The sequence below is a fragment of the Athene noctua genome, chromosome 2 (genome assembly GCF_965140245.1).
Source record: "Athene noctua chromosome 2, bAthNoc1.hap1.1, whole genome shotgun sequence".
In the NCBI taxonomy this organism is placed as follows: domain Eukaryota; kingdom Metazoa; phylum Chordata; class Aves; order Strigiformes; family Strigidae; genus Athene; species Athene noctua.
Window position 1 is genome coordinate 144,717,838 of NC_134038.1, and position 21,979 is coordinate 144,739,816.

At 37.9% G+C, this 21,979-nt stretch overlaps 1 protein-coding gene across 2 annotated transcripts in view; it reads left to right on the plus strand.

The window, feature by feature from the left end:
* Positions 1 to 21,979, plus strand: part of LOC141957115 (ubiquitin-conjugating enzyme E2 E2) — a 217,008-nt gene that overhangs the window by 13,986 nt on the left and 181,043 nt on the right. The window lies entirely within an intron of this gene.

The following is a 21,979-nucleotide window of genomic DNA, read 5'->3' on the forward strand; positions in this document are numbered from 1 at the left end:
TCTATTAGTGCAGTAAAAAGAAAGATTGATAGAAATGGCTGATTGCATGCAGCTTTTATAATGAATCCCAGTACGTTTCAATATCGAATTAACTAAGCAACTGGTAGTAAAAATGACAGTCAGCTTTATTGTTTTGGTCTCTTGACAAAAGTATGTGTGAGAAAATATTCTAACAAGATTTGATGTAGTTGTGCTGGATCTCAAGATATAAGTCAAGTGGCTATGTACTAAAGCGGTGCGTAGTGAAGTAGCCTCGCAATAATAGCGTTCAAAGAGTATTTCAGTCAATTAGGATGAGCAGTTCTTTGCTAGATAAAACATTTTAATAGCTAAGCTGTTCTGTCATACTTATGACTGTGCGCAAGTCTTCAATCACATCAAAACTGTTTCATATGGCAGATCTTTACTTAGGTGTTGATGACTGATGCCTATTAGTGGACTGATTTGCTGAGATGAATATAAAACTTCAGTCTGCTGTAGAAGAATGCGTAAGTCTTTGAACTGGGTCTAAAAGGCTTACAGTTTTTACAGCAGTGTCATTTGTTCTAGTTTTCTGAACCCTTCCCTCTGTAACAAAGCAGTTGTTTCAGTATACAAGATACTTGATTTTCTTTTGCTAGCAAGTGTAAAGTGAGCACTGGCTGTCTTAGTGGAAAGCCCTTTTGGTGACTTACAATTTAAAAAAAAAAAAAAAAAAGTGAGCTGGAGATTCCCTGGGTTTTTTGAATTATTTACACTAATGATAAAATATCAATAAAGTACGCGCGTGATGCTGTTTTGCAAAATCAAAAAATTACATCTAACTTCATGCGTCTGCTGCTTTAACACTGTTCTTAAGGTGCAGAATTATTTCATGTTGTGATCTTGATAGATAACCATTAGTAACTTTACTGTTAGCAAATATGTTTTTATAGTCCATATGGAATCACTTCATTTAGTTTTATGCTCTGTTGCCATAGTCTAAACAGTTTGAACTTCATCTATTTTCTATTATAGTTAAACATTACAAAATAAATATATCAGCCAGACAGGATTCTTCAGCATAATGAAGAAAGCCAAGCTATAGTACAGTATATCTTACCCTAAAGTATTGATACATCCTTTCTTGTTTTTAGTGAAATTCATATGATTGTTATAAGAGGTATTAGATTTTCTATTAAAAAAACATATTTCATAAAGACAAGTTCCTTACAGACGTAGGCTACATGAAATGGTTGTGATTCCAGCTTATCTTCACTATGCGTCCTCTTTTATATATAAAATAAATGATGATTGGGCAATAGGAATGTGATAAATCTCAAAACTAAATGTCACAGAAGACAGGATGGAAATTATTCAAGAATACTCTCTAAGTTGTTATTTAGGAAGTTCTGAAGGGCAGGATGTTGAGCTGAATTGGAACTTGGGTGAAATACTGCAAAATGTGTTGCAAGACTTTCCATTAACTACAGCAGGTCAAAGCTTCAGGTTTGTCTCATTCAGGGAAAAACCCAAAACTGAACAGTGTCTGTAGTACAGTAGCATCCCTTAATGGCATGCTAGGCTACACAGTTGGTACAAGCTCCAAGGGAGTTGCAGCTTCCACTTCTGCAGCAGCTGCAATCTTAACACTTCCCCCGCCTCGTCCCCACAAAGAGAATAGGCTGTATAATCTTCTTGTTTGTCTGGAAGACAAAAAAAGTCTTGCTCACACATGTGCCTTGTAGTTGGCACATTATCACTGCTGCGACTTGCAGCATCTTTCCAAAACTGTGGAAAGCTGTGGATTTCAGAGTTCCTAAAAAAATCTGTCACATTTGTCTTTAACAGAAGATTTAATGTTATGAGAAATCAGAGTTGCCTGCCTCCCTAGGTATTCATATTCTGTAGTTTGGGTTCTGGGCAATGGAAAGAATCCTCTTAACTCCACAAACTTTGGATCATTCTTCAGGACTGAGAATGTATAATATTCTAAGTGTCAAAAAGTCAAGATAGGGGGTGTGTGGGAGTTGAGCAGTATAATCATTGCTATTTTTGGAGGAAGGCATGTCATAAAAAGCCTGTTATACTTAACATTTAACAGAAAGAATGGGATGGTTTTTGGTATGTGTTGTGCCCCATCCCTCCCCACCCCACCCTTTTCTTTTGTATAGAGCTGAATTTACTGTCAAGGAGACTCTTGAGTGCTAAGCAGGTACATTTGTATTTTAAATCTGCAGCATTGTGAAATTTTAGTTTGTCAGCAGACAGTATACCTGAATTGTAAACGTTTCCACTCTTCTCTCTTTTTTTTTTTCCTCCTCTTTGAAATACCAGAGCTTGATTGCTAGAAATGTTACACGTACACCTCTGAGTAGTGCAGAGCATACCTTTTTGTGCAGGCAATAAAAACCTCCTCTTTAAGTATCATTTTCATATATTGCCTTGCTGGGAGAAGGGAATACTTGGGAATTCTTGTAGCTAAAAAAAATGCCTTTTCAAACTTTCCCACATTTTGGACTGCATCATGTCCAAGACAATAGGTTTCATAGAATACAACTTCTATTGTCAGCGCTGTATACTATATCCTTCTCGCTGGCAAGAGGACAACATCTGTGTGGCAACTTACACCAATTGCTTACATGAGAAAATAATATTTGGGAAGAATTTAATGTATTTTTAGCTTCTTTCAATGTGAGCTTAGCAGCTGGAAATAAGGAGAGCCAGCATAAAGCAAATAGCAGCTCTCTATGGACAACACTTGGAGCAACTGCTCAAAATTTTCCTATTAAGTCACTGTTGTTACCTGTCTTCCACTTTGTGTTTTCTTTTGATGTTCTCTAGCACATTTGTCACCATTCTTCGCTTTTCTGTGTATTTACTGCAATTCCTTTTATGTGTTATAAATTTTATTTGTTTTTCCCTGTAGCAATATGGTTGATGCTTGAGGCTCAGAAATATACTTTAAAGGGCTGTGCAGCTTAGTGGGTAAATTGACTGGTTCTCTTTCCAAAACAATCAATTTAAAACCCTGCATGTAGTCTTATCTCTTCTATTAGTTGGGAATCATTACATTAATTCTTTGCTTCTTATACGATCTGCAAAATTGATAAATAGCCAACGTATCTGATCCTAGTATTTTGCTTGTGAAAACTAATCACACTGAAAAGACTTAAAACACGGTTCTTTTTGGGGTGGTGTAGAGAAGAGCCAAATTGAATGGCAAATTATTCAACTTGGCCTAGGAAGAGAGGTCAGCATGCCTCATGGATGCCTCTTGCGCTGTTTATTACTGTAAGGAGTCCAACATTCTTGTTTAATATTGCTCTGACTGGTTTTGCTGTAATGGTGAGGCCAGGATCTTCACAACTCTGTGAACTCCATAAATTTAAGATATTGTTCTTGGAGCCATTTGTTTAAACTCTTGCCTGGTGCTACTTTGAATCTACAGAGTGTCAAGAGCAGAAAACAAATAGCACAGTTTCATGGGAAGACTGGAAGGGAAAATATTGTCAGCCTTACTCTACTATGCAGAGAGATAGAAGTGGAGGGAACTAGAGCAGCAGGTACAGCAAGTGTCTGTTGTGCTGCCCTGGCCTACTCGAGTCTCCTTCCCTTCCCTCTCATTCAAGGAACTTATTAAGGAGGGCTTCCTCTCTTTCCTGTGTGCGCACACACACACAAGCACACAGACACTCACATAGCTTTTCAAGGTGAGCAAAGAGATGCCTTACGGTTTTTCAGATCATATGCTCTCAACATCAGTTTGACTTGGGGGTGGGGTCTGAATAATCTTGGCTGTGTATGTTGCCTTAAAATGGTTGAATAAACGGGAAAATATTTGGATTTCTCAAAAAGAGAGAGCAGTGCCTTCACCAAATGCAAAAAAATTCCTCTAGGGTGCTGGAGGGATTCTGTTTTTAAAGCAATTTGTTCAACCTAAATTTGCATCTCTTGGTTAGTCTCCTTTAGCTTGCACAGAGAGTTTATGTAATCATTTTGATAGCGTTAAGCACTTGCTCAGTAACACTGCATCCACTTAGGTGTGTCCACTACTTATTTCACTACCTTCAGAGGCCTGTTGAGTTATTTTTCCTCTTGTGAAGAACACAGGCTACTTCAGTGAGGTGCTTCCTCATTCTGTAACCAAAGAAACTTCAAGGCAGCACAGGCACAGAACAGCATGTCTTTATTTGCTGGTTCCTTCATAAAACTCTGGAACCTCAGAAGTGATTAGCATACTCATGCTTGTCGTGTCACTTAAGAAGTATGGGAGTATAGTGGCTCCTCTGGCTTAAGAGAGGCTTAATCCTGTTTTTCTTGCAGGGATTTCACTGAAGGAGGACCTAGGCACAAAATTCAAGTGGAAAAAGTTCTCAAGACCTAACTGTTTATATTTTTATTTTAAAAGGAACTGGAATCAGTGATTTTGATTGTTTGAGTTAGGGATGCATCAGTCTGTTGCCATAGGCACATGACTGTGATGCATGTGATGCTAATGTGTGAGCGGGATGAAAACTGGAATAAGGAATGCTTCCTTTGAATGTTTTTCCTCACAAATATTTCCAGCTTCCTTGGTAGGAATCTGGTCTCTCTTCCTGTTACATTGTTACCCATGGAGTTCACCTTCTCTCTGTATAGGCTTACTTTGATCTGTTGCTAGTTTTCTATAACCTTCTAGAGAAAATGGTGACACAGAAAATTGTATATTTCTTTGTCTGGCTAGGCCTCTTAAGAATTTACAGCAAATAGCAAAATGTAATAAAAAAGATAGTCATAGAAGCAGGTTGATAATAATGTGCAGAATCCTGTTTTTAAATCTGTGATGTATTGATGTTCATTTGAAGTTAAGAAGGAAGGTAAAATGTATTTGAGTGCTCATTGAAACTGCTTTATTTTTTAATTTTGATTCCTTTTCTGCTTCAAAAGCAGCAAGAAGCTTCCCAAAACCAAGCAAGTTAAGGATCGCACAGGGATTGTATTTTATAATAGCAACTATACTGTATTTTATCACTTGAGTTAGCTTGCCTGTTTTTTATAACTGGTGGGTTTTTTAGATATGTTACCTTGGTACCTTGAAGTATCTTAGATGAAAAGTGTCAGGTTACTTTTTAATATGTAATCTTTTAATTCCTTTAGCTATTTTCTGTTAAGACAGTGCAGGACAGTGTCACTTGTGCTTTAAGGTCTGAAGCATGTAACTGTACTAAAGCACTTTTAAAAAATATCTATTTACTTGCACTGTAAAAGTGACCTTTCAATGTCATAGTGTTCACAAAGCATCTATTTTTAAAAAATAATGCACAGATGCTTCTTTTCGTGGGTCAAGATGCAGTGTCCTTGGAAGGCCATCTAAAATATAGCTGATATTTCTTTAGTGATCTGATATCTTTGAATATGAAAAGTTATTAGACAGCACTAAGCTTTTTTTTTTTCTTTTTTCATTGAATAAACTGAATTCTGAATATCTACTTTATTCCATTTCTGCCTGCAGTCATAGGGTGATTTTAGGATTGATTAGACACAGCACTCAAAACCTTCAGTATGTATTGCAGGCATTGGTGGCTAGAAACCTTAGCAACTTTCGTGATGACAGGAAGGGGAAAAAAAAAGACAGTAAAGGGAGCCTACGGCTGGCTGCTTGCCAGGACTGGCAACTTCACTCACTCATGGTGAAGTAAGGAACTGGCTGACAACACCCATTAATACCTCCCAGCATAACAATACCTCCACATGATTTCTGCCAGTTCTCCCATTTTTTGAATGATGACAACTTCTCTCCCAGGAGGAAAAGAAAAGAGAAAATAGTATTAGAAAATAGTAAGAGTACTTCAGCAAGTACTGTGTGTGTGAAGATTTGGAAGGACAGGGGGATGCCAGAACACATCCCATGGGACAGCTGAAGCAGGGAAATAAGTGGAGATTTGGGCATAAGGCCCCTCATGAGGATCACACATTCCTTGAAGCAGGAAAGGGCAGAAAAGTGCCCAGAAAGGAGCCTGTGATGGACATGGAAAGGATCCTTGATACTTGCAATGTGCTTGGTGTACGAGATTAGTAAAGCTTAAATTGCAAGTGTGGGGAACGTGGAGGACTGTAACAAGGGTAAGAAGAAACACTTTGATGCTTTTAAAGTGGGGAATTCTGAACAGGAATTTTCTTCCAGTGGTTTCATACCGAGTTGTGGTTGGTCTTTGTAAGTCAGTCTCCTGGGAAGTACAAGGGCAGTCCACAATGCTTTCAGCTCCAGCATTTTCAAACTACCTTCCACAGACATTTCTTTTGCCCTCTCCTACAGAGCTAAACAGAATTGTTGTGTTTTGTTTGTTTTTTTTTTCCCCCTGAGAGCCTGGATTTGGTTTATAACATAAAACTGATATTATATATGTATGTTTTTGTAATTTCCTCAATACAGCCATCATAAAACACAAAAAAAACCCTCTCCCCCCTCCAAAACCTAAAATAAGTGTGTTAAATAAACAGTCATTGCTTCTTAGCAAGGGAAACAAAACCACGTTGGTTCAGACTTTGCATCATCATTAGGACACTTTGCAAAAATATATCTAAATGTGTAGCTTGTAAATTCAGTTAGCTATTTCTTTGGAGTTTTTACTTTTTTTTTTTTTTTTTCTTCCCTAAATGTAGACTAATGTCTTGTATAAAAACTACATAAAGATCAATTTCTTTACAGACATTTGATAGAGCAGTTACTTGAAAGTGTGGCTGCAGTAGGTACTATTGCACTGAACAAGCAGTCACTGCCATTTCATGATAATTGTGTAAGAAACATGCTTTTATTAGCAACTCATTATCCTTTAGTAAATTGCTCATTATTGAATAAATGGGGGGAAATGGAAGGTGCTTTGTCTGTTGGTTGGGACTGACAGCATTACTGATAATGAAGTATTTGTTTCCTTAAATAAATGGCACAATCTCAGAGGTGCCTAATGCTGTCCTCTTCAGTACACACACATTTGATCAGAATTTGAACTCTGATCATCTATGTAATACCTAAAAATTTTTTAAGAAAACTTGAAAAAAAATCTCACAAATTCATGTTAGTTCCTGAATGCTATTGTGTACCTTTTATTCCTTTGAGAGAAAAAATGGTGTTTTCCTCTCTCCTTGGAAATCTATTAAAGAAAAAAAAATCAATCTTTTTCAGTCCGGATACCATAATTCTACAGCTGTTAACTTATGCACTTTATTCTTTTGTTTGTTTGTTGGAGTTTTTTTGTTTGTTTTGGCTTTTGGTTGTTGCTGGTTTTGTTTTGTCTTTACATAGGCATGACAGTGTAAGGCAACGCTGTAATTTATCTTTTATTCTTGGGATACATGGAATGTGTACAAATTTACAATTATTAGTACGAATTTAATGAAATTATTTTCCAGAATCTCCTGGCAGAAAAGCTGCAGTTTAAGACTAAAAAGTCATGAACTAGTAACAGAGCATGCTTTGCAGTGGTTCGGAAACAAACTATGAAATTGTTCTGGGTGTTGTTTTCTTGGTGTGCAATAAAACTTATTTATGCTGTAGTTACACATTTGCAGCTTTGTTACAAGCTTTTTGGGGTATCTAATTGGCTGCAGCTTTGAATCATATCATAACACATGCCAAATGTTGCTAATTACAATTAAGATATCTACTTGAAATAATCTTTGTTTTCATTTTCTGTGACAATTTATTTTTTTCGCTTATTTACATGCCTTTAATTTTTCATTTTAACAGTTCTTGCAGCACTTTAATTTATTTTTGTTTCAAAGCTGTGGAATCGGATTAAACAGGGTTTTTAAACACTTCCATGTTTCTTGGAAAGAAGCCAGTTACTGTGTATCAGCTTAATAGAAACCATGCTTAGCAGTGCCTCACATATGGCAGCTCGTGTTTGTGTGGTAAGGCATTATGTATTTTAAATATTACCTTTTATACGATAGTCAAATTTATGCCAGAATCTGAAGTTTCCTCTGATTAATGTTAACGAAAATAGCAGAGCGCCAACTGTTTCTGTTTTTTAGGAAGAAATATGTAATTAAATACATAATTTACTGTCTGCTCTGCACAAAAGCCATATTTATGTGGCCTTTATTAACTTGAGATGCATACTGTGCCTAGAGAAGGCTATAGGTGAGTGATAATATGCTTTCCTGACACTTCTAGCCTTTTAATGTTGTAAATATTGTGGAGGCCAAGATGGTGATTCTGTAGCGAAGACTGAAATATAAGGGTTTGTGCTTAATTTAGGAGATTGAGTTATATTTGAAGAATGAGTGGTACACAGTTACAGCAATTAGTCTGAGTAACACTTGACACAGCTGATAACTTAAAGCTTAAATTTCTCATGTATTTTGTTGAGTTGGTTGGATTTGTTTTTGGGTTTTTTTTTTTAAACTAAGTATAACCTTTATGAAATTTGGAGCTTAGTATAGCCTTTATGAAATTTAGAGCTGTTAAAGGCGTTTGTTCTGGATTGTCTGGCTATAGACAGTCTTTTTGTATAAAAATCAGCAGTGGCTCTTCATAATGAAATTTCTTTATCAGAAAATAATGTTGTTCAGTGGAGAAATAGCAAATAATTTCATTCTTTCAAAATGATTGCCTTATTTAAGTACAGGTTAGTTTTTGGGGAAGGAGGGATTTGTATTTCTGCAATATTAGCTGATGTTCAGTTTAACTTTTGGGAGGTATTGACAGTAAACACAACTGAAAATAGAGATCATAAATCTAATAGATTATTATCCTTCTTATTATAACTTTAAAATTGCCAAAGGAAATTCTTTTATTTCTATGACACCAGTTCTGCATCAGTCATACTTATATGGGTAATGTATATAAACCTGTAGTAACAAATCAGATTTATTTTACTTTTTAAAGTGTTCTAATTCTAAAATGGCAAATAAGTGTTTCATTACACAAATTTATGATTAGTCTGCTTCTATGTAAGAGTGCAGTGTTTAGGACTATGCTTCTGAACTAATAGATTTTTATATTTTTTTTAAGGTTATTACAGTGTGTGTAATATTCTAATAATAATATGGTGTCAACTGTAAGGTCATTTTACCATAGAAAATTTAAAAATACTGTACAGTCTCACTATTTGGTATCTTAGGTAGCCTAAATAGGATAAATACATGTATTACCTATAAAATTAGGCATGTTATAACCCTTCAAAAGAGGACAGATGAGATATGAGTAATGCATTTAATTTTCAGTGAAGTTTATGATTGAAAAATTCAGTGTCTGCCTTGCATGCAATTTCAGATTTGTTGATATAAATAAGTGATTACTAAGCTCATAGCTGTGTCATTTAGAGTTGCAAATTGGGGATTAAAAAAAAAGTTTCACATTTGGGTCTTGCAGCCAGGGTGAGTTCACAGGAGAAGTAATTTCAAAACCACTATGGTAAATGCAGTGCTAGCTTTTCCAGTAACGTAAAATAATCATGGATGGGATACGTGTTCTGGGTTAAACTGCTGGCTGGAGTTAACTAGGCTTGAATGTTGCATAGGAATTTTGACTGAGTCTCTAGCGTGACAATGGACCATTCCTGTTATTTTAGATTTTGTTGGGTAGCTTGAAAAGAAGGGCGTTCTTGAGTGGACTTTTTATGGAAGAGTATCACTGGATAAATGTTAGCCTTGATCTGTGTTATATTGGAGTAAGTTAATTTTTCTGCAGCAGGTATCAGAGGAGACATTCCAGCTTGCTCATTCAGAATACTTTGTGGGAGTGCACTTTTTGGCACTGCACCTCTCCCGTCCTGGAGAACTGATTTTGCTGGCTTGGTCAGAAACACAGCCGTGGCTTCTTGTATCTCCTGCATACAATCTGCCATGTTGCCTGCCAAAAGCAATCCTCTGGAGTCACTTTGTGCCTAGGGTACAAAGAGCAGGTTCTTTGTCTTGCCTCTCCCTTTCCTGAGGTACTTGTATAAGATCTGCCATAGTTTGGCTCAGAGAAAATAGCCGACTCTAGTGGGGGAGAAAAACCAACACCCAACATGCCCCCCATAATTAGCTGTTTGCTTACTTGTGTTCTGTTACAGATAAGATAAGGCCTGTCAGTCTATAAAAATATTTCTAAAAGGGCTTGCTTCACTGCCATGTCTTATTCACAGCAATGTCCTGTTGGTAGCAGCAAGAATAGTAAAACACTTTGACACACAGTGTGCACATTACAAAAATGAAATGTCATATCAAAAATGGCTGTAAACATTTTCACAGTTACTTGTCATTGCATGTTTGAAGGTGGGAAATTTTTAGAGAAGATGACTCAATTTTCTTCCTTCCCTGCATGTCTGCACTGCCTAGAAGGGAAGAAGCGTCTACTTAATACGGCCGTTCAATGGGCTGTTCTGGGCACAACTACTATAATCCTGGTTGTCTGAGTATGTTCCTCAACAGTCTATCAGATTAGGCATCAGTGCAAGAGGACTATCTCAAGTTTTGATAACAGCATTAACCAAACTATAGTTTTGGGGGTTTTGTTTGGTTTTAGTTTTGTTTTTTAATTGGTAAACTAGTCTTTGAAGAATAAGATCAGGTGATCACAAGTATCATTGGGATGGGAAACTGCCTAGCTGATAGGCATCACATAATCAAGTTTAAAATCTCAATTGAGTCTGGAATTACTGTAGTGTAAATCAGATTTAAATTCATGATTCAAGCATAATGACCTCCTGCATTGCAAACCTCCCTGAGAGGTATTTAATTAATAATGTATATTAACTGTGAGTGTTTTGGCATATATTTGTGGCAGACATTTTCAGGTAGCCACAAATACAGCCTCAAAAGCCCACAACATGGTGGCTGTGGGACGACACATTTTTAAGATGTTCTGCAACAACCTGCTTTGCTCCTTACTGAATACAAATAGCTGAGGGATGGCAGCTATCTCAGTTTCAGTAGAATCTTTATGATTTATATGATAATGATAATTTTATTCTGCTGCCAGTACAGAGCACTTTGCAGACTGATATCAAGGTTAATTGTCACTTTGAGAAGAAGTGAAGCACAGTCTGCCAACCTGATGCTCTGCTCAGCTGAGAAAGATAATTGTTATTCAAGTAGTATTTAAATGAGCCCAAATGCTGAAAAATACACAACCAAATTTTTTTTTTTTTTTCCTCTCATGTTCATTCACGGTGCTAGAGAATGAGGTCATCGCTGTGTATAAATATCACTAATGGACGCTGTAGTAAAAACATGCTGATTATTTACAGAATTTACAAGGAGTGGGTTTCCCCCCGTGTGGGCTGTGGGGAAATACTTTAAGCTTGAGTTTCTCTTGTCAACACATCCTAATTCTTTTATGTGTGTGGTTGCTTTTGCAGTTGTGCTGTTACCTTATATATGACTCCTTATGCACTATGACCTGACCTTACTGACGCATCTGAGAGGTTATACAATTTGTACTATGCCTTGCAAGTTTTTAGGATTACTCTATGCTCTGTGTATCTCACATTGATGCTAAAGATAACTTATATTTTTTCCCTCTGGATTTGAGGAATTGTAACAAGCCCAGTGGCCAGAGAAATAATTCAGAAACATGCAAATATTACTATAAATTATCAGATTGTGATTTTTATATTCTTGGTAACTATGATTTTTTTAAGCAAGCTGGTCAGCTGTGTACAACAGTGTAGTCCTATATCCCAGAGAGCCATGAGGCTGTTCTAAAGTCTGGGACTGGCTTTGTTTAATTTACATAACCCCTTTTACCTTAGGGTCCTCAAAATTAAGATTTTACTGTGTAACTTTCCTTCTTTTTGAAATATTTTAATTGAATAGAATGCATGCACTTTTTTCCATCTGCTGCCCCTTGGGAGGCTTTTTTTTTTTTTTTTTTTCTGTGCTGTTTAAACATTATTAGCTACAGGGGTCACTTAGCCTTGAGAGTTTTTAATTTATTTTGGTGCAGCAGTAGCTGTATCTTGGTTCTTGTACTGCTGTTCTTTTCCATACTGCCAAACTGGCTTTTTCCTTACTCGCATGAAAACTTCTGGTTTTTAGTGTTTAGTGATATGTTTATTGCTAATATTGCAGTGAAGTGGGTTCTGTTTGTTTGAGGGATTTTATTATTTAGAATGTTAATTTAATGCAATTTTTGGACCAAACTGATAACTGATGTAACTCCTACTCGACCAGACTACATTGTAATTATGTAAGAAATTTGCACAAAGCATAGTAAAATGATGGAATAGTTATTTTTAAGACTTCAAGAAGTAAAGGTAAAATAAACTTACCTTAGTGGTTTATGTAAAGGAAATTATTTTTGCCATGATCATCCATAAATTTCTGGCTAAGGTGTTTGTATATTCCTACTTTGTTGGAGGACAGTTCATTGCTTAGTGTTAAGAGACCACTTAATTGTTAATTTAATTCTGTTATTTAATATGCATTATAGTCCTGCAGCTAAGAAACATAAATTCTTAAATGGATTGTTTTCACTCCTAAACACTTCCATACGTTTTTGTAACGTTTTTAGATTCTGTATGGCTTAGTAGCTTTCCACATGACTAATGAAGATTTTAACAAACAAAATGGAAAAGGGCCAACTTGTAATTGTTAGTGCAGTAGCATAATCAGCCATACATGGTTTGTTTGTTATAGCTCAGCAATAGAACAATGTTTCAAAGAGAAAACACGCGGAGATGATTAGTAAGTACCACAGTGATGTGAGACTGTCCAACCACAGAAACAGTCTAGCTGGGTTATTCATATGAATACTTCATTACATGCTTTCGTTTTTCTTATCATAAGGGGCACTGATAATGTCTAATTTTAGTAGTCATTTACACTGAGTTACTAAGGAGAAATAAATGAAAGGGTTTTTTTCTTGAATAAATGGATGTGTTGTAGAAGTGTAGCGAATTGCTCACGATTGCTTGCCCTTGTTCTTGTGGGAGACTTTAACTTCCCAGACATCTGCTGGAAATACAACACAGCAGAGCGGGACCAGTCCCAGAGATTCCTGGAATGTGTGGCAGATAACTTCCTGATGCAGCTGGTGAGTGAACCAACCAGAGAAGGTGCCCTGCTGGATCTCCTCTTTGTGAGCAGAGAAGGACTGGTGGATGATGTGGCACTTGGAGGCCAACTAGGGCACAGTGATCATGAAATAATAGAGTTCTCTATTCTTAGGGAAGCCAGGAGAGGGGGCAGCAGAACTGACATCCTGGACTTCCAAAGGGCTGACTTTGTCTTGTTTGGGCACCTGCTTGAAGAATCCCTTAGGAGACGGTCCTGAAGGGTATAGGGGCCCAGAAAGGCTGGGCGCTCTTTAAGAAGGAAGTGTTAATGGCTCAGGAGCAGGCGGTCCCCAGGTGCTGTAAGAGAAGACGATGACAGAGAAGACTGTTTCCCACAGCTTTCTCCTGGCAAAACTGACTGCTCAAGGCTTGGATGAGCATGCGCTTTGCTGGGCAAAAAACTGGCTGGATGTCCAGGCCCAAAGAGTTGTGGTGAACGGAGTTAAATCCAGTTGGTGGCCAGTCATGAGTGGTGTCCCCCAGGGCTCGGTTTTGGGGCCACTCCTGTTTAACATCTTTATTGATGATCTAGACAAGGGGATCGAGTGCACCCTCAGTCAGTTTGCAGATGACACCAGGTTGGGTGGGAGTGTTGATCTGCTCGAGGGTAGGGAGGCTCTGCAGAGAGACCTGGACAGGCTGGAGCCATGGGCTGAGCCCAACTGGAGGAGTTTCAATAAGGCCAAATGCCGGGGGCTGCCCTTGGGCCACAACAACCCCCAGGAGCGCTACAGGCTTGGGGAGGAGTGGCTGGAGAGCTGCCAGTCAGAGAGGGACCTGGGGGTGTTGATTGACAGCCGGCTGGACAGGAGCCAGCCAAGAAGGCCAGTAGTATCCTGGCTTGTGTCAGCAATAGTGTGGCCAGCAGGCACAGGGAAGGGATCTTACCCCTGTACTCGGCACTGGTGAGGCCGCCCCTCGATTCCTGTGTTCAGTTTTGGGCCCCTCACTACAAAAAGGACATTGAATGACTCGAGCGTGTCCAGAGAAGGGCAACGGAGCTGGTGCAGGGTCTGGAGCACAGGTCGTACGGGGAGCGGCTGAGGGAACTGGGGGTGTTTAGTCTGGAGAAGAGGAGGCTGAGGGGAGACCTCTTCGCCCTCTACAGCTCCCTGAAAGGAGGGTGCAGAGAGCTGGGGATGAGTCTCTTTAACCAAGTAACAAGTGATAGGACAAGAGGGAACGGCCTCAAGTTGCACCAGGGAAGGTTTAGACTAGATATTAGGAAGCATTTCTTTCCAGAAGGGGTTGTTAGGCGTTGGAATGGGCTGCCCAGGGAGGTGGTGGAGTCCCCATCCCTGGAGGTGTTTAAGAGTAGAGTTGACATAGTGCTGAGGGATATGGTGTAGTTGGGAACTGTCAGTGTGAGGTTAATGGTTGGACTGGATGATCTTCAAGGTCTTTTCCAACCTAGATGATTCTGTGATTCTGTGAATGCTACTTGTTGTACAAACTACCAAAATGATTAGAGCTTACTTTATCCACATATGAAAAAGGTGACAAATATCAGGCAGGAAGATGATTACTTTTAAACAACAAAATTTTTATCAGTTGTTTATCAAAATATAGATAAATAGCTTCAGGATTTATATTGTAGCAATTACAAAGGCTACAAAATGAGCATCCTTTCTGACTGTGTATTGATTGAAATGAAGAAAATGGAATTAGAAATAGCAGTGCAGTGTTATAAGCAATGGAGAGAAGATTCAGTTAAAACAGTTGTTGTTACTACTTTTCGATGTATTTTACTGAATTAGTTGGAAGCAAGCTTTAAAACAAAAAAACAAAACCCAAAACACATCCAGGAAGAAAAAAACAAAACAAAACCCCAAACTGCTGCTGAGTTTACACAAGAATCTCAACATACTTCATTCATAAAACTGTGCTGTTGACTGGTCAGTTGAATAAATATAAAATTTACTGTATTTCACTTTCAGAATTTTCATTGTCTCTAATTTTTTCAGTTATCAATCTGTGTCCTTCTGTGGCAAGTTTGAAGGTAGCATTCCACTGTGAATTCTTCCTGGTCCTAGAGTGGTTATTCTCTTGAGAATTCAGTATCAAGTATAGTACGCTTGTACAGTGAACAGAAAAAGGTAAATTTCCTGCTTATCTGTGCAGAGACAATATATTAGTGTCTATTTTTCAAGAGCAAATGCCATTTAGTCCTAAAATTTTCATTGAGTTTACAGATTAATTTTGCTCACCGTTTCACTTGCTCTTTAGCAAAACAATTGTCTTGCAAGCCTCATGCTGTTTTCTTCCAGCTTCTGCTACTTTTTCTTTCATCCCCTTGATACAATGACTTGAATCATCAGCTTTATCTAAATATGCAGGTTACGAAAGCTGATGAATTGGTTGAATTAGTTTTAAACTGATTTTTAATTAAAAGTGTCCAGATGGATTTTTGAATTCTTTATTTTCTGTCCTATTTAGGGTTATATTAAGTCTATTGATTTTACACTGAATCAATATAAACCTTGTTTCTAAATGTTCCTGCAGCTTTTTGACTGGTTTAGCTGAAAATAGTTTTAAATCGTGTTTTTCTTGAACAGTGCAAGTTTATGCATAGGCAAGCCTTCAGCTAGGTCTCCATTTTGCTTCTTTCTTCCTTAGTTCTTCCTGAAGAAAAAGCAGAAGGTCCAGGAACTAAGTAGTGTGTTGGAGAAATGTCAACTAACTGTAGTTAACTTCTTCACCATTACAAATTTTATTGGTTTCAATGATTTTATTTGACAGGAGCCTTATTTTAACACAAAAGATACTTTTTGGAGGCAAGACCAACACACATCATAAAACAATTTTTGATTGCATCTGCTTTACAGTTTCCATTAAAATGCAATTCTGTAGAGAAGGCTCGAGGGGTATCTCATCAAAGTGTATAAATATCTAGAGGATGCAAAGAAGATGGAGCCAGGCTCTTTTCAGTGGTGCCCAGCAACAGGACAAGAGGCAGTGGGCACAAACTGAAACATAGGGAGCTCCACAGCTGAATATCAGAAAACACTTTTTCACCATGAGGGTGACCAAGCACCGACACAGGTTGCCCAGAGAGGTTGTGGAGTCTCCATTCTTGGAGATACACAAAAGCTGTCTGGACAGGGTCCTGGGCAGCTGGCTGTAGGTTGGCCCTGCTTGAGTAGAGAGGTTGGACCAGATGACCTCCAGAGGTCCCTGCCAACCTATTTGTTTTGGTTTTTTCTTGTTGAAAAGCATTTTTGAGTTGACAGGCCATTTTGAGTTGACAGGCCATTAAAAAACCTAAGAGTCAGTTCATATATTTTTATTTTGTAACTGAAACAATGTGGGGGAGATTCCATTTAAAAATAGACTCAGTGTGGTGTCTGGATCACATTCTGTGAGTTTAGCTTTATTTCATATATGAAACATGTTCATTGCAAATTTTGCTTTTATTGTACCTTAAGAAATCATGTGCAGTGTTTCTTGTTAGAGCTGAGTATAGGTTGTGTTTGCAGATAACTGATTGAAACTAAAGGGTGAACTTAGAGAAGCCATGGAATGGATGTGCAAAATTTTTGCCATTTTGAATTTTGTATTTAGACTTCTCATAAATTAAATTGGCCAACTGTTGTTTTTTAACAGCAAAGTTTAATGCAGTTAAGTGCTTTCACTTGCTTGTTTCAGTGAAGCATATATACAGACATGAAGAACTCTGTTCTTTATCCTGAGCAATTTTTTTTTCCGCCACACTTGAAAGTTACTGGACTCCTTTGCATTTATTGCATTGCCTTTTGAATCAAAACCTAAGAGACAGCCAGTTCCTTAATGCTTTCTAAATCCATGCATCTTGAATCCATCTGAAACATGTAATGCCTTTCATATACACATCTAACCCCAGATACAGGAAGAGATCGATCAATGAATAACCTCAGAGCGATCCTGCAGAATTGCCAGTCCCCTGTTACCAGCAGTGGCATGGCTCCTGGTCTGCATGACAGACTATCCCTGCCTGCCCTAGGACTCTCTCCCTGGCATGCCAGAATGGTAGGACATGGTTTAAAAAAATCCCCACTGTATTACTCAAAATGTTTTTTTTTTAAATCAGAACAGTAAACATTCTAGTCCTTTTATTTGCTTCTAAAAGCAGTAACTAAATAGCTCAGCAAAAAAGGAGTAAATGATATGTTTAAACTTTAATTGCCTTACAATGGTATCCAATCAGCAAAAAAGGCCTTGCTGATGAGACTTTGAGCATCTTGTAGGTTAAATGAAGAACTAGCATTGAATGAACAAATGAAAAGTCTGGACTGGGTCTGTACAAAGTCATGTTACGTGCCACTGCTAAGTTTCTGAAGATGATTCTTAACAGGCAGGAGTGGCATTTCTGAGGTGGAAAATAGAAGCATCTTTCATCAAAGATGGGGAAGAAGAAATGATCTGAGGGATATATGGAACACTACTGATATCATAGGGAAAGGTGCACCTTCTAAAAGGTTGGGAGACACATTTGTGGACTACTTGGTCCATTCTTGTTACTGCAAAGCTTTGGTTCTGTAATGTTCAAGGCTTAACCAGTAATACTTGTGATTTTCATTTGATTGTCATGCTCCTAGTCATTTTATTATTAAAGTTTAAATTTTGTTATTTAATTACAGTTTAGTGGAGAGCAGACAGTAACTTCAACATTATTTTAGATCAGGGTAATACTGGGAGAGGGATGTGCTGTTGCTAGCAGTCCAAGCTTAAAAGAGATGTTTTCCTGAGTTAACACTGTCTAAAAAGCCACACGATTCCTTATGTAACAAGTAAAGATTCCTGAAAAAGCTTTGAAAATAGCTTTTAAATTGCTATGCAATTTGAAGTAACCGATCCAGAGGATAAATTTAACAAGAATACCTTTGCTGCCAATTTGTTCTTGTATAAACATTCATATTGTAAATAGTCATATGTTTAAGCAAGAACTCTATTTAGGCCTTGTGGTTAGTGAACCTGTTCATCATTAAAAATGCCAGTAATAGAGCATGTGACATAGCAGTGGCCTTTTCATACCACAGAAACTAAAAGAAACTATATTAACCAAGTAATGTGAATAAATGTTGAAAATAGGGAAAAATGAGTGTATGCCTTGGACTTCACTGAATTCTTTGAAAATGGCAAGAATTTATATGTAGATCAACCACTGAATTCTAGTTGCATTTAGACTGTAGATTGTCTGCAGCAGAATTTGGGGAAAATACTCCTTGTAATGGTAATTCCCTAAAATACCATTATACCATACCTTAAATGACATTAAGACAAATAAAAAGTATCTTGTGACGTGAAGCTGAGAGCATCTTTCTTACTCTGATAGCTTCTGTTCTTTCTTTATAAATACTTGGGAAACTAGCTATTTAATGTTTTTGGTAATAAGATGTTCATCCCTTGTGGTGTTTCATGGTTTATCCTAGCCAATTCAGTAACTTCCCTTTACTTACGTTCTGTTACTTCTTGTAACAAAGGAGAAGGTGAGCCCTCTGAACTTGTCACTTATGTCTATACAAGTAAAATGAACAATACCAGAGTGTGTTCCTGGACTACAAAGCTCAGTTGTTGATATTATCTAGTTATTGGAACAATCTGGCAAGGCTTTGGACAGCATCAACCAGTATTCTCCTGAGCAAATCCTGAGCGTGGCTAGGGAGAAGGAAGGCTGAAAGACATTCCCATCCAGCAGCTGCATACTTTGAAGGGTAAAGGAGTTACAGACACATGGTGTTCTGTGCCAACTGGCCTTAGTGCCAGCAGACACTCCTGGCATGTTTAATTTACTGTTATAGGCACAGTCTTTGTCTTACACACCACCATGAACAGAAACAGTGCAAATCTGGGCACCTTTCCATGCTGAGGGCATATATATGAGGGGTTATATATATCATTTGTGTATTAGATTACTTCCAGGTTTCCCCATTACTGCTAGGTGCTATTGAAAGAGTAACTTTCATAGCTGTGATTGGGCTGTATTTTCTCAGAGCCAGGGCCACCAGGTGATGCTGGGAAGTACCTCAGTGGGCTGTGGTTTTGCATAATTGTCTAGACAGGATGTTTTGGGAATGTAACCTACACTTCTGAATGCAGTGTTGTGTTAGTATTATGGTATCGCTATGCAGCCATAATATAGCTATTCATGTCTCTTAAAACATGACCTTAATAACATTGATGTTAAAAGATGATAGAAATTTCTTGAAAATTGTGTGTGAATTAAAAAGGACCCCATGTGCCGAAAGTGAACAAGGCAACTGTGTGCCTGGCTTGTACCAAGAGATCAGAAGTCTGATGTGTGAGTCCAGACGGCTGCTAAGAAATATCACCCTTACCCCATTTCATTATCTGGGGCATTGGCATTGATGATGATCACTCTTGCTGGCCTTGCAACATAGAAAGACTATTCCAAGGCTGTCACTTTAGGTATGCCTTTGTAGACTTTTCAGATTATGTCAAAAGGTTGGGGGGGGGGGGGGGGGGAAGAGTATTACAATCACACTTCCAGCTTTTGTTGGTGAAAAATACAAGACTTCACTTTGTAATGGCAGAAAATTATGCTTTTGCAGGTTTAACTTCTTGGATGTTGAATGTCTGAGAAGAGCTTCCATCCTCTCATAAAGCAGAGTGGTTGTTAACCTGGTGAAAAGTTACCAAAATGTGCATTCTAATTCATTAAATGGCTGCTCAGTGACTTTTTACATGGGAGCATAATTGATGATGTCAGTTTTAATAAATAATTCAGTAGTTCTTTCCCTTTGATTGTGTAGCAGGATTTGTGGATAATAGAGGTCTGAGGACTAAGTGTGACTGATGAGAATGGATGGCATATTGCTATCAATCTTGTCACTTTTTACCATGTGTAAAAATTGAATTTGAGTTATTGACCATCCCACTGCATATTTGTCCTCTCACCATGCGTGGACCGAAAACATGCTCAGAAGGCAATTATTAAGCTTTGTGTGCCTGAAGTAACCAATGCTAGTTACATAGCTCCAGTGTTGGCTGTACTGATTTTATTTATTTACTACACTGAGAGTGTGAAACTCACTTGTTTAATTCTGAATTTTGTTGAGTTTAATTTTCTTGTAGTTTAGCTTTAAAAGAAATTTACACTTTACCGTTCTGAAGTCAAACTGTATTTAATCATTTCCTATGCTGAAAAAGAGTCTTATTTGACTCATATAATTATGATGAATGCTTTGTAGTAAAATGACATGGTCAATAAATTAAGATGTTATAATAGCATTTATTCTTCTATGTGTCTTTGCTTGACATAAGGATAACTATCTTTGGCTAAATTTGGCTGATTCTGCCTCACTACCATTTTTTTTTCTTTCTCTCTCTCTTTTTTTTGCCTCAGTTTTAGTTCATGATTTATTCACCTTGGAGTTCCTTCCACTCTCTATTCATCTTCAGTCTGAATAGGAGTTCTGTTTGACTGTCCTTGATTCCTAGACATACCTTTTTTTGTATGGTGATGTCCAGCAGTCAAAATACTGTTGAATGTTTCTTTATTTGTGTGTGTGCAGGGAGAGCAAGAGACGATTTCTTGTTTGTTCTTCCTTGGAGATTTTTTTTTCCCACTTTCCTTTCAGGGTTCACTGAGCCCTGAATATGGTTGGAGCATGGTAAATATTATCTCTGACTTACAAGCTACTCCCTTAACCTAAAATAGATCAGTTGATAATATTATATAATTACAAGTCAGGCAAACTTTTTCTCCTTTGAGAGACAATATATTAATACTACTTTTGGGGACTTATTCGATCAGGGACTATAGTAGAAGCTTAACATCCTTCTAGGTATTTTTCTGTAAAAGGAAAGAGAAGCACTGCCTGGAGACATGGAGTGGAAAGTTTGGCTTCTTCCAAGTTCCACAAGATTGCATATGGAGTGATTTGCACCCTACCTCTCCATGCTCCACCATAACCTTTCTTCCTGTATCAACTCTAGTCAATCCAAAAGTTCTCAAAATAAATCTGAACTCTTCCCTACACCAGTTCTTCCACTGTGCTGTCTGTCTGTAGCAGAGGGGATAGTGCTAGAAACACTCCAGAGCATACAGCTCTGCACTTGGAGCCCCAAGCTTCAGCCTAACTCCTAAATCTTACTTCCAGATCTCTCCCAGCCCTTCCTCCATTGTCAATACCCTTAGGAGCCATGAGAACTAGTTCCTCCCAAACACTCTGGGATACTACACAGAAGCTAAGTCAGGTCTGCTGCTTTGGTGCTTAGAAGACTGGTCATCATATGGTCTTCCCTGGCATCATTAAACTAGCTGTGTGTTTGATAATTAGGCCCCTGTCTCCTTCCCACTTCAGGACTTTTTTTCTCGTGAACATCAGCAATAGGAAGTAATATCCTGAATGTCAATTGCTCTGTGCTGTCCCTGTAACCCTCTTGCTAATGTATCTCTCTGTCTTCGTGTGTTTGGTTTTGGCGTTGGGTTGTTTTTTGGTTTTTGGGGGTTTTTTGTTTGTTTGGGTTTTATTGTTTCGTTGGTTCATGGTTTTTTTTAATTTCCATTCGGCCAAACTATCTTCAAAGGAGAGTATTTTTATCCCTGGCATCTATAAGCTGCCTGCAGCACATGTGTATACATGCTATACATGTTACACATCATACATTAACTGAGAAACCTTTATTGTCAAGTTTGTCTTAAATGATTGTATAATGCCTCCAGAAATAATTGCTGTTCATACCTTTAAACTTGTGCCTATGTGTGTTCCAGTAGATGCCAGAAGGTTAGTGCACAGGTAGTAGATAAATTTTTGTAGTGTGAATGGATTGATGGCTTGATTACTTCCCTTAACCATGAGAGATGAAAAGTACTAGGACATACTGCAAAACTTCTGTTAAGCCAAAACAAGCTTGACTTTAGGATAATGGTTTGGATTTTATTAGTGAGAAATCTGTAGAGTTGAACTTCACCCTTTGATGGGGGACAGGATGAGAAGGCATTTTGGTAGACAATTAAAGTTCTCTTAAAATACTTCACAACACTGGCACAG